General features: G+C 38.7%; 1 long non-coding RNA gene across 1 annotated transcript in view; it reads right to left on the reverse strand.

The window, feature by feature from the left end:
• Nucleotides 1-2,573: 2,573 nt before the first annotated feature.
• LOC132681777 (uncharacterized) overlaps nt 2,574-14,105 on the reverse strand; it is a 56,968-nt gene continuing 45,436 nt past the window's right edge. Inside the window, exon 8 of the long non-coding RNA XR_013557764.2 lies at nt 2,574-4,600. This is a non-coding gene — a long non-coding RNA (uncharacterized LOC132681777). The remainder of the gene's footprint in view (nt 4,601-14,105) is intronic.

Consider the following 14,105-nt stretch of genomic DNA (forward strand, 5'->3'; position numbering starts at 1 on the left):
AAGACAAGATCAGCAAAGGGTCACAGGGGACTACAAAGGCACCAGAAATGTGCTTTTTCTCTATCTGGATCATAGGTACATATGACCCATGATATATAATATATAATTTCCAAATAAAAATAGTGGGAAGAGAGTAAAGGAGAGAGAGAGTGTAAGGCTGATTTAAATTAACCTCAAAGGAGAGATTGATACAAGGGAAACAGATCACAAGAGGGTCTTATTTCCTCCAGTCAAACCAAGAAATTACCATTTTTCATTTTCTAAGGCAAGACAGTCTGGTGAGGGCCTCGGGCAGTATGGGAAGGAAATTGAAAGTACTCTGGTTTGATTTATGTTCTAAAAAAATTAAAAATAAAAACAAAATAGGTCCTTCTGCAGTGCAAGCTAGGTCTTTCTAGTTCGCCTGGCAGTATAGTGGCTTCAAAGGCCATAATTGCAGCCAGGGAGAAGTCCAGTGGCTAGACGGACATCTGTAATTAGGCAGGTGAAGTCCGCCTTACAGGCTCCAGGTGCTTGGCCGACAACCCTGCTGACCCCAAACCCACCTATGACAGGCAGTTCTCGGCATCCATACATTTCGCATTCTGACAACACACATGGATGCTCGGCTGACAGCTGGAAATCGCGTTTCACAGTGGTGTTCTCTGCCTGCCAAGCCACTGTGCCACCTTCAAGCCTTCACCATCCTTTCCTGGACAACCGTCACTCATTAATTCATGCAACAAACATTTCCTAAGTATGCCTGGACTCTGGTGCTCTGTGAGGCCATGAAGGTAGAGCAGAGAACAAAACAGACATCGTCTCGGCCTCCATAGAACTTAGAGTCGAAAGAAAGTGATTTTGCAATTATCTTAATATTTTGCTGTTTCCTGCTTCTTTTTGTTGTTAAATGAAGATAATAGTAAGAAAAAATGAGGATATTGGCCTTTGTGATAAGATACATCTTTTCTACTTCGGAGAATAGATTCTAATATAGCAAATCAGCAAAGGGTCCTCAGGGGGCTGCAAAGGCCCCTAGTTAGCCTCAGCTGGACCCTCCCAGCCTGTAAACAGGTCGACAGGTTGCCCAAATGACCCAGTGGGGAAGAATGCTGCAAATAGGATTAAAGACAGTATCTAAACAACAAGACACCATGAGAGCCATTTTATAATATATTTTTGTTCTCTGACATACGTAGAAAAATGCTGCTACAGACCACGTCAAAATAAATTACTGCCTATACTTTGTTCTAATAGATTTATGGTTTTAGGTCTCAACATTTAGGTCTTGAATCCATTTGGAGTTTAGTGTTGTGCATGGTATAAGAAAATGGTCGAGTTTCTCCTGCATGTAGCTGTCCAGTTTTCCCAATATCATTCAATAAATGATATTGAAAAGACTCTTTTCCCCACTACCTTCATCATAGATTAGTTGGCCATAAACATGTGAGTTTGTTTATGGGCTCTCTATTCTGTTCCATTGATCTCCATGTCTGTTTTTTGTGCCAGCTCCATATTGTTTTGATTACTACAGCTTTGTAATGTATCTTGATATCCGGGATTGTGATACCTCCAGCTTTGTTCTTTCTCAAGATTGCTTTGGCTACTCAGGGTCTGCTGTGGTTTCATACAAAATTTAGGATTATTGGTTCTGATTCTGTGAAAAATGCTGTTGGCATCTTATAGGGATTGCACTGAAACTGCAGATTACTTTAGGTAGTGTGGACATTTTTTTAAATGTTTATTTATTTTTGAGAGAGAGAGAGAGAGAGAGAGAAATGGGGGACAGGCAGAGAGGGAGGGATACAGAGAATCCAAGGCAGACTCCAGGCTCTGAGCTGTCAGCACAGAGCCTGACACGGGGCTCAAACTCATGAACTGCAAGATCATGACCTGAGCAGAAGTCAGACTCTCAACCAGCTGAGCCACCCAGGTGCTCCAGTAGTGTGGATATTTTAACTGTATTAATTCTTCCAACCCATGAGCATGGAATATTTTTGCGTTTGTTTGTGTTGTGTTCAATTTCTCTCATCAGTGTTTACAGTTTTCAGAGTACAGAGCTATTATTTCCTGGTTAAGATAATTCCTAGGTATTTTATTCTTTATGGTGCAACAGTAAATATTTTAACTCTCTGCAATGTAATCTCCCATTACAACATTAACTCAGTTATTCAAACTTTCACTATTTTAACCTCCAGACACCTTTTTAGAAGTGTGTACAAATTTAAGGACCTACCTAAAAACATAGCTGTTGGTTCTCTGAGCATGAGGAAATTCAAGAGATACTTAGGATTTCATCTTTCTGTAAGGATTGGTCTTTTCTTTTCTTTTCCTTTTATTTCTTTATTTCCTTGTTTCTTTCTTTACTTCTTTCCTTTTATTTCTTTCTTTATTCCTCTATTTATTCCTTTCCTTACTTCTTTTTTTTTAACAAAGGAATAGTTAGATATTCCATAAGTATCAAGAGGTTAAACCAGCAACACATGAAAGTTCTGAAGGTAAAATATCAAGCATTTAAAAATATATAGGTAAACGTTAAGGGGAAATGGGTCACGTGCCTTCCTGGTGCCTCAGCTCATACAGGCAATAAATTATTAGTTGGAGTCTTTATACCTATACATCACAAACCATGGAGAGAATTTATCTATTCAAAATCAAACCATTTCTCAGGGCAAGAAGTTAAGTCAAGTCTAACCACAGGAACTTCCATTCTTCCTACATCTATAGCTCCGAGGCTTCTTAAATCTGAGGAGAAACTCTTTACTCACGGCACACATGAACTGATTCTGTTTCCCCAAAGCCTGAGGAGAAGATGCCCTCAGCACGCATGAACTGATGATCTTTCCGCTGAGTCTAAGGAGAAACTCCTGATGCCCAGCACACATGATCTGGTGCTGTTTCCCTCAAGTCTGAGGAGAAACTCCTTACCCCCAGCACGCATGCACTGATGCTGTTTCCCCTAAGCATGAGGAGAAACTCCTTAACCCTGTACACATGAAATGGTTGCTTTCAGCCTTTCTTATTGCCAAGTAGCATTCCATTGTATATACAAACCAAATCTATTTCATCCATTCATTAGTGGATGGACATTTAGGCTCTTTCCATAATTTGGCTATTGCTGAATGTGCTTCTAGAAACCAAACCATGCCATCTGCAGCAAGATGGATGTAACTGAAGGGCATTATGCTCAGTGAAATAAGTCAGGCAGAGAAGGACCGATATCATATGTTTTCACTCATATGTGGATTTTGAGAAACTTAACAGAAAACCTTTGGGGACAGGAAGGGGGAAATTAGTTACTAACAGAGAACAGAGAAAAATTAAAGAATAAAAAAATAGTTTTAGACAGATTTCTTTTTCTTTGTATATAATACTATTTTGTTGTAAATGATAGGCACCCATAGATACACGTTTAAGTAATCAATGATGAGGTTCTCCACCAGGGACACCTGTTATATTGATACATCCCTTCCTTATTTAAACCTAGCCCAGGAAAACTTTGTTTGCTGTTTTATTGTTGTTGTTTGTCTGTTTTCACAAGTGTAAGCCAAATATATTCAATAAACATGTTAAAATAATAGTTCTGTTTCCAAAAGACCACTGAAGTCAAAGTGTTTTAAATTAATTCTATTTGGATTTCAATCCATCTTTCTTTGTTTTTGAATCCAATTAATACTAATTTGGGTAAGGGGCCTGGTAAAACCAGAAATGCCCTTAACCCTTTCTATGTTGGGAAAACTTTGAAGTGTATGTCACTAAGACTGAGAGTCTTTAGTTATAACACTGGGAAGTACAGGGGTTACACTGCAGTGATCAAGGCACTTGTCTTTCACAATCACCTTCTGTGCTCATGTAAGTACAGGGAGGGGAATTCTCATCCACCCACTGGGTCACACTCTGATTCCATATATTCAAGAAGGCAGGTATGCCAAGGGGAACCCTGAGGTGTGCTGTGTCCCAGAAATACACCTACCCTAACAATGTATTTTTCCCTCAGGGTTCCCACGCGCTAGATCTATGAAAAGAACAGAATCAGGGCCCAAGCCTGGCACAGAATGATTCAGTGAGAAGCCAAGATGTTCCCCATGCTGCCTCCAAGGCAATGATGGGGCTACAGAAGGGGAGTTTCAACTCAGTCCTACACACTGCCCACATACTTGGCCGGCCCCCGAGCCCAAGCTCTCAGCCTGAACTGCAACCTGAACCTCCCCTCATCTCAGGCATCCTGGGGAACCACTGCCTGCTGTTGCTTTGGATCATGTCTCCGCCCAGGACCTACCCCAACCATAGCCTTGCCTCTGGCCTTAGGTGTCCCTCGTCCTAGCTCTGAGGAATCAATGGAATTGAGGCCCGTGACCTCGCAAATCTTGTCAGGGAAGAAGGGGGAAGATCACCATGACATTTTCATGTATGGGATGGAGCTCCAGAAAGGGATCCCCAGCTAAAGCATAAGCCTTTCCCACAGGATCCACCAACGCCTGAACCCAAATCCTAAGGCTGACCGGCACCCTCACATTGCCCCCAACTCACCCTGCCCTGGAGATCACTGCACAGCTGCCTGTTTTCCCCTTGCCACCTCCGGGAACCGAACCCTAACCCCATGATGCCACTGCACATGCTCCTGCAGATAGGAAGAGAAAGACAAAGGTCATTATTTCATCCCATGTAAATGTGAACTAAACACTTCTTTCAGATCCTCCATTCTTACTAAGGAGCTTCTATTACCATAGAGCAAAAGTCAAACTTATGAGATCTATTCAGAATTTAACCCAGAAATGACTTTCAGAAAATTTCTTTTCAGAAAGAGCTTTAAGCAGTAAAAGATAAATTCTAGATTCCTTTTGTCTATGTTCATGAATTTATTTCTTACTCAACTCTTTCCCTTACCATTTATGTAAAATGAGCTTTGGGTTTCAAAAAAATGCAAAATTTTGATAACCAGTTGAAAAATACATTGATAATTAAAGACACCATAAATTAGTGCTTATAGGCACTGCATGAAAGGAAACTGGATAGTCAAACCTAATTCTGTAACCAGGCATAAACTGGTCACTTTGGGAAATAATGATTGAAAAAAAATGTCCTTTTATATTTCACTTTAATCCCCTATATTTTCAATGTTCTTAACATCAGCAAGTTGGCAATCCATAACCTGTATGCGCAAGTTCAAAAAGAGATGTCCTCCAGACATGGTCCCCTGTTTCACTGCTGGTCTAGAGAAGAAATAGGTGCAATAGCCAGAATACAGGATGAGTTGAGTGCTCAGAAAAAAATCACAGCATGGACATAGTAGGAGAGGAAAGAACTCTTCTGACCTCTTACTCTAAAACATGATACAAATCCAGTTCCAGAATCAATTCCCTTAGTTAAAAGATGTACCTAAGGAACTGAGAATGGTGTAAGATGCTGTCCCATATTTGTAGGGCATTTCCTAAAATGATCCAATTAATATTAGCAGGGTCAGTTTATACTGAGAAGCTGGTGTCCTATACTGCATCCTGGCTTTGCACTTTCGGTCCAGGTAAAGTGGTCATGAAGCTTGTGGCCATGGTGTACTGGGAAACACATGTCTGGAACTTCATCACTGAAAACAGCTTAAGACAAAGTGCCCTCATTTCTCATCGACTGAGGCTACAGAATACCACCATGAGTTGGAGATATAAAGAAATTTAATATCTGAACTATCGAAGGGCCCATATAGTGGGAGAGGCAGATACATAAACAGATTGTTTTAAAAACACTGTGGTCAAAGGTAACACCCAAGAGTAAAAAGTTGCAAGGTAGCATGAGAAGTTGTTTTGAGAAATGACGAAATAACTCACGAAGCAGCAAAGGTTGAAAGTGGCTGCCTGTAGGAAAACATACTGTTGACTCTTGTAGACTGCTGACTGGTATTTTAAGGTTTGTGTACATGTAACTTTGATGACAAACACATAAAATTTGTTTCTTTTGCTTGGTTTCAACATCCCTGGGGGAAAAAAAAAAACACCCATCACCAACCCTTGATATACATTCTTTTATTTTTTTCTTCAAATTTCCTCAAAGATGTTTTGTTCAATCCTTTGTAAAAACATACAGTGGCAACACAATGCACCCAATTTTTAAAAAATTTTTTTGAAATTTATTGTCAAATTGGTTCCCATACAACACCCAGTGCTCATCCCAAAAGATGCCCTCCTCAATACCCATCGCCCACCCTCCCCTCCCACCCACCCCCCATCAACCCTCAGTTTGTTCTCAGTTTTTAAGAGTCTCTTATGCTTTGGATCTCTCCCACTCTAACCTCTTTTTTTTGTTTTTTGTTTTCCTTCCCCTCCCCCATGGGTTCCTATTAAGTTTCTCAGGATCCACATAAGAGTGAAATAATACGGTATCTGTCTTTCTCTGTATGGCTTATTTCACTTAGCATCACACTCTCCAATTCCATCCATGTTGCTACACAGGGCCGTATTTCATTCCGTCTCATTGCCACGTAGTACTCCATTGTGTATATAAACCACAATTTCTTTATCCATTCATCAGTTGATGGACATTTAGGTTCTATCCATAATTTGGCTATTGTTAAGAGTGCTGCTATAAACATTGGGGTACAAGTGCCCCTATACTTCAGTACTCCTGTATCCCTTGGGCAAATTCCTAGCAGTGCTATTGCTGGGTCATAGGGTAGGTCTATTTTTAATTTTTTGAGGAACCTCCACACTGTTTTCCAGAGTGGCTGCACCAATTTGCATTCCCACCAACAGTGCAAGAGGGTTCCTGTTTCTCCACATCCTCTCCAGCATCTATAGTTTCCTGATTTGTTCATTTTTGCCACTCTGACTGGCGTGAGGTGGTATCTGAGTGTGGTTTTGATTTGTATTTCCCTGATGAGGAGCGACATTGAGCATCTTTTCATGTGCCTGTTGGCCATCCGGATGTCTTCTTTAGAGAAGTGTCTATTCATGTTTTCTGCCCATTTCTTCACTGGGTTATTTGTTTTTCGGGTGTGGAGTTTGGTGAGTTCTTTATAGATTTTGGATACTAGCCCTTTGTCCGATATGCCATTTTCAAACATCTTTTCCCATTCCATTGGTTGTCTTTTAGTTTTGTTGGTTGCTTCCTTTGCTGTGCAGAAGCTTTTTTATCTTCATAAGGTCCCAGTAGTTCATTTTTGCTTTTAATTCCCTTGCCTTTGGGGATGTGTCAAGTAAGTAATTTCTACGACTGAGGTCAGAGAGGTCTTTTCCTGCTTTCTCCTCTAGGGTTTTGATGGTTTCTTGTCTCACATTCGGGTCCATAATCCATTTTGAGTTTATTTTTGTGAATGGTGTGAGAAAGTGGTCTAGTTTCAACCTTCTGCATGTTGCTGTCCAGTTCTCCCAGCACCATTTGTTAAAGAGACTGTCTTTTTTCCTTTGGGTGTTCTGTCCTGCTTTGTCAAAGATTAGTTGGCCATACATTTGTGGGTCTAGTTGTGGGGTATCTATTCTATTCCATTGGTCTATGTGTCTGTTTTTGTGCCAATACCATGCTGTCTTGGTGATTACAGCTTTGTAGTAGAGGCTAAAGTCTGGGATTGTGATGCCTCCTGCTTTGTTCTTCTTCTTCAAAATTACTTTGGCTATTCGGGGCCTTTTGTGGTTCCACATGAATTTTAGGATTGCTTGTTCTAGTTTTGAGAAGAATGCTGGTGCAATTTTGATTGGGATTGCATTGAAAGTGTAGAGTGCTTTGGGTAGTATTGATATTTTGACAATATTTATTCTTCCAATCCATGAGTATGGGATGTTTTTCCATTTCTTCACATCTGCTTCAATTTCCTTCATAAGCTTTCTATAGTTTTCAGCACACAGATCTTTTACATCTTTGGTTAGATTTATCCCTAGAGAGAACTGGACAGCAACATGCAGAAGGTTGAAACTAGACCACTTTCTCACACCATTCACAAAAATAAACTCAAAATGGATAAAGGACCTGAATGTGAGACAGGAAACCATCAAAACCTTAGAGGAGAAAGCAGGAAAAGACCTCTCTGACCTCAGCCGTAGCAATCTCTTACTCGGCACATCCCCAAAGGCAAGGGAATTAAAAGCAAAAGTGAATTACTGGGACCTTATGAAGATAAAAAGCTTCTGCACAGCAAAGGAAACAACCAACAAAACTAAAAGGCAACCAACGGAATGGGAAAAGATATTTGCAAATGACACATCGGACAAAGGGCTAGTATCCAAAATCTATAAAGAGCTCATCAAACTCCACACCAGAAAAACAAATAACCCAGTGAAGAAATGGGCAGAAAACATGAATAGACACTTCTCTAAAGAAGACATCCGGATGGCCAACAGGCACATGAAAAGATGTTCAACGTCGCTCCTTATCAGGGAAATACAAATCAAAACCACACTCAGATACCACCTCACGCCAGTCAGAGTGGCCAAAATGAAGAAATCAGGAGACTATAGATGCTGGAGAGGATGTGGAGAAACAGGAACCCTCTTGCACTGTTGGTGGGAATGCAAATTGGTGCAGCCGCTCTGGAAAGCAGTGTGGAGGTTCCTCAGAAAATTAAAAATAGACCTACCCTATGACCCAGCAATAGCACTGCTAGGAATTTATCCAAGGGATACAGGAGTACTGATGCATAGGGGCACCTGTACCCCAATGTTTATAGCGGCACTCTCAACAATAGCCAAATTATGGAAAGAGCCTAAATGTCCATCAACTGATGAATGGATAAAGAAATTGTGGTTTATATACACAATGGAATACTACGTGGCAATGAGAAAAAATGAAATATGGCCTTTTGTAGCAACATGGATGGAACTGGAGAGTGTGATGCTAAGTGAAATAAGCCATACAGAGAAAGACAGATACCATATGGTTTCACTCTTATGTGGATCCTGAGAAACATAACAGAAACCCATGGGGGAGGGGAAGGAAAAAAAAAAAAAAAAAAAAAGAGGTTAGAGTGGGAGAGAGCCAAAGCATAAGAGACTGTTAAAAACTGAGAACAAACTGAGGGTTGATGGGGGGTGGGAGGGAGGGCAGGGTGGGTGATGGGTATTGAGGAGGGCACCTTTTGGGATGAGCACTGGGTGTTGTATGGAAACCAATTTGACAGTAAATTTCATATATTAAAAAATAAAAAAAATTAAAAAAAAAAAAAAAAAAAAAAAAGATTTATCCCTAGATATTTTATGCTTCTTGGTGCGATTGTGAATGGGATCACTTTCTTTATTTGTCTTTCTGTTACTTCATTATTAGTGTATAAGAATGCAACTGATTTCTGTACATTGATTTTGTATCCTGCAACTTTGCTGAATTCATGTATCAGTTCTGGCAGACTTCTGCTGGAGTCTATTAGATTTTCCATGTATAATATCATGTTATCTGCAAAAAGTAAAGCTTGACTTTATCTTTGCCAATTTTGATGCCTTTGATTTCCATTTGTTGTCTGATTGCTGATGCTAGAACTTCCAACACTATGTTAAACAACAGCAGTGAGAGGGGACATCCCTGTCATGTTCCTGATCTCAGGGAAAAAGCTCAGGGAAAAACATTGAGGATGATGTTAGCTGTGGGCTTTTCATAAATGGCTTTTATGATGTTTAAGTATGTTCCTTGTATCCCGACTTTCTCGAGGTTTTTTATTAAGAAATATTGCTGAATTTTGTCAAATGCCTTTTCTGCATTGATTGACAGGATCATATGGTTCTTATCTTTTCTTTTATTAATGTGATGTATCACTTTGATTGATTTGTGAATGTTGAACCAGCCCTGCATACCAGGAATGTATCCCATTTGATCATGGTGAATAATTCTTTTTATATGCTGTTGAATTCGATTTGCTAGTATCTTATGGAGAATTTTTGCATCCATATTCATCAGGGATATTGGCCTGTAGTTCTCTTTTTTTACTCTGTCTCGTAAACGGTCTCGTAATGGTCTCCGTCTCGTTTAGGAATCAGAGTAATACTGGCTTCATAGAATGAGTCTGGAAGTTTTCCTTCCCTTTCTATTTTTTGGAATAGCTTGAGAAGGATAGGTGTTATCTCTGCTTTAAACATCTGGTAGAACGCCCCTGGGAAGCCACCGGGTCCTGGACTCTTCTTTGTTGGGAGATTTTTGACAACTGATTCAATTTCTTCGCTGGTTATGGGTCTGTTCAAGCTTTCTATTTCCTCCTCATTGAGTTTTGGAAGTGTGTGGGTGTTTAGGAATTTGTCCATTTCTTCCCAGTTGTCCAGTTTGTTCGCATATAATTTTTCATAGTGTTCCCTGATAATTACAATGCACCCAATTTACATGAATCAACACGTCAACAAATCGTCATACATGATTTTTGAACAAACAGTACTAAAGTAGCTCATGTTCTGTTTAACTAAAGTTATGGTGCTTTCAACAAAGAAATAGCTAACATGAGAAAGAAGATTCAGTTTCAATCTGAAGGAAGGTTATTTGTGACAAGTACCATGAAACAATGATTTTATCACATCACTATCTTAAAGAGTACCATTTTTCAGAAGTTACAAAGCACCAATACTCATGTAGAATAAGATCTTGAAAATATGTAAACTTAAGGCAAAAAGTCTCCATTTTTTGAAAATTAATTATCTGAATGATTTGAATTTTTCTTTCAATAAATTAAAAGATCTTTCAACATGAAGGAAATATATACTATGTTCTGACACCTCAACTAATTCTGCAGACATTCAGCTCAGCTGAAAGCTTCTGTAGGACTACTTTCAAGACCAAAAAGTGGAAACCAACAATCAAAAGCCCTTTCTATACTCACAGACAAGGACTCTGGATATGGGATCTAATGAATACAAAGAAAATTTAAGTATCACAATAAAATACTTTTTAGAAAACAGAAAGGACTGGCAATATACAAGTTAGGAACAAAAGCATGTATATGTTTACCCCCACTCCCCAAATTGTTTAAATATGCACTTGAATCCTATCAGCTAAAGTAACAAAGAAGTTCTTTTTGGTGTGTGCGTGTGTGTGTGTGTGTGTGTGTGTGTAGTACTAGGTGGAAGATAAAACCACAATTCCGTTTAAGGAGTCAAGTTCTGTAATTCTAATTTGATCAAATGAGTCTGTTGTATTACGTGTTCATAATAAGAAAGTTATACATTAATTTGTACATTATATGATTTATTTTCTTCTTTTTCCTCGAAATCTATGATTAAAGGATAGCTTCAAATTAGTTTGAAACTCACAGAGCAAAAATTATGTCAAATGGCTTTGTAGGAAAAAACAGCCCCTCTGAAAATAAGAGGTCTAAGTAATTATATGCAAATAAAACTTCAAAATAAGGTAGCTGAAAATATATCCTTCTTAGAAGTGTCCCTTCTGTTGTCTCTATTTAGAATATAAATAATTTCAGTGGCCCAAACAGTAACTTTCTTTTTTTAAATATGAAATTTATTGTCAAATTGGTTTCCAAACAACACCCAGTGCTCCTCCCAACAGGAGCCCTCCTCAATGCCCATCACCCAGCCTCCCCTCCTTCCCATCCCCCATCAACCCTCAGTTTGTTCTCAGTTTTTAAAAGTCCAAACAATAACTTTCACTTCAGTTTTTCTTCTCCATGGTGTTTACTCTTACAAGTAAGAGTAATTTTAGCATATGCTAAAAATAAAACTCATGATTCCTATATAGTTATGCTATATTTCAGGTATGGAAGGCTGAACATAAGTAATTTCAACCTAGAACATTACTTGAACATCACAAAAGAAAAAAGAAGACAAAAAAGATTTCTCCTCACATCACTTGGACTACTAGACTATTCATAGAAAAAAAGCAAAATATAAAATATATAGTTTTCAGCTCCATGTAATTATCCGGAAATAAAATTCACTAAATGAGATAAGACACCAGGATTATGAGTATGGAGTACTCAGAGTCGTTCAAAGCAGATGAGAAGACACTTTGGGGAAACGAAATCCATCCCAAACAATATAATTTTATCTCATCAACCCTCTAAACACCACAACTTCACCGCTTATACCATAAGCCTTCTCAACATTTCCCATTTTCTTCTTCTCTAAAAAAAAAAAAAAAAAAAAAGGTTTTAGAGTCCTAATTTCCAAGTGACATTTCAACCCCCTTATTTTACCTTCATTCCATACTCCTGATTTATAAAAGACGCTAATGTAATCATTTTCTTCACCTAAGCTGTTAGAAATGACCATGTATTCACTCAAAATTAAGGAATTAAAGGTTAAAAAAATCAACTGAAAATACACTTATTAACATTTATACTTTTATGTAGTAGGGACACCACATAATTCTGATTAACCTCTGGCTCTTGAGATAGTGAGGTCAGAAAATTAAAATGAGTAATAGATACGTAAAATACTTGAAGTGTGCGTCTATCTTGAATAGGATGAGTTAATAAAGTGACTGAAATTATGTGAGTATAAATGTTTACTGTAAAACAGTACAAGATTGATGTTGTCAAATGGGGAAAAAAGAAAAACCTTTAACTTAGACTAAATATCTTCAGTACTGTGGAAAAAGGTCTCAAGGTTGAATAGTAACTGGAGAACAACAGCCACAAAGGAAGACCCTTTCATGCATGCACACACATGAAATAACAAATAAGGAAATCCCAACTCACTACAGTACATCAATGACTGATACTTAAATGATATTTTGATATCTAAAGAAAAGCTAAAATGTTGACTGCCATTGATAAAAAAGCATTTCACCAATTCATACAAATGATACTAAACATTTTTTAAAAGATGTCCTGTGAAAACCAAGCCACAATAAGTTACTGTTTTCCATTAAACATGCTGAATTATTTGACCCCATATTCCATACACTTTTATTGTGTTAAATCCTAACTGTTGTGACAGCATGCTTAGTAACTAGGGTACATTAGTTTACATCTTTTTATAAATAATCTAAGAGGGTTAATTTTTTGTGCTGACAACTCAGAGTCTGGAGCCTGCTTCAGAGTCTGTGTCTCCCTTTCTCTCACCTCTTCCCCACTCATCCACGCTCTCTCTCTCTTTTTCTCTGTCTCTGTGTCTATGTATCTCTCTCTCTCTGTCAAGAATAAACATAGAAAACTCAAAAAAGAAAAGAATGACTTTAACCAAGAAGATGAAGACCTCTGTACTTAAACCCAGAAATCAGTGGAGAAAGAATTTGGAGACAGAAATAAGCGGAAAGACATTCCATGCTAGTGGATCCCAAGAATTAAGATTGTCAAAATATTCACACTACTTAAAGCCATCTGCACATTCCCTAGGTACGATCCCTATCAAAGTTTAAGCACGTCTCCAAAACTAGAATAATCCTTCAATGTGGACAGAACCACAAAAGGCTCTGAATACCAAAGTCATTTTGAGAAGGAAGAACACAGTTGGATGCATCATGCTTTCTGATTTTAAACTAGATCTCAAAGCTACAATAACCCAAGCAGTACGGTATTGGGGTAAAAGCAGACACACAGATCATTGGAACAGAACTGAAGGGCCAGGAAGAAACCCACACATATGTAACCAATTAATTCACAACAAAAGAATCAAGAATATAACATGAGGAAAAGGCAATCTCCTCAATAGATGGTGTCAGGAACACTGGGCACAGAAAAACAACACGCACAGAAAAACAACTTGACACCTATTTAACACCACACACAGAAACGAATTCAAAATGTATTAAAGACTTAAGACCTAAAACCCGAAATATCCTGGATACAAACTTGGGCAGAAGGTGTGGTATCACACAACTATGTCCTGCGTTAGGAGATTATAGGGAAGGCTTTGCAAAGCAGATCACTGCTCTCTGGCCTTGGTGCAAACAGCAAGCAGCAGTTCACTCACCTACTTGGTGTGTATCTGGGGGGCAGGCTAGACTTCACTGATCCAGTGGATGTGTATCTAGGGGTTGGGTTCTGCATGTGCTCACAAAGTCCTTAGAACATGTTGTCGCATGGAATATTTTATCCTATCTATATTTGGTTTTCACCATGTCTTCACTACGTTCTTTCCAATATGTGGCCCACTGACGTGTTGTACATTGTTTGTAGGCTTAATGAATATGGGAGCTTGAGAGCAGCTCACGGAGATGTCCCTTAAACTCCCTCTCACCTCTCTTGACTTGCATGGAGTCTTAAGCAATCCTTT

The sequence above is a fragment of the Panthera onca genome, chromosome A1 (genome assembly GCF_046562875.1).
Source record: "Panthera onca isolate mPanOnc1 chromosome A1, mPanOnc1 haplotype 2, whole genome shotgun sequence".
Taxonomy (NCBI): Eukaryota; Metazoa; Chordata; class Mammalia; order Carnivora; family Felidae; genus Panthera; species Panthera onca.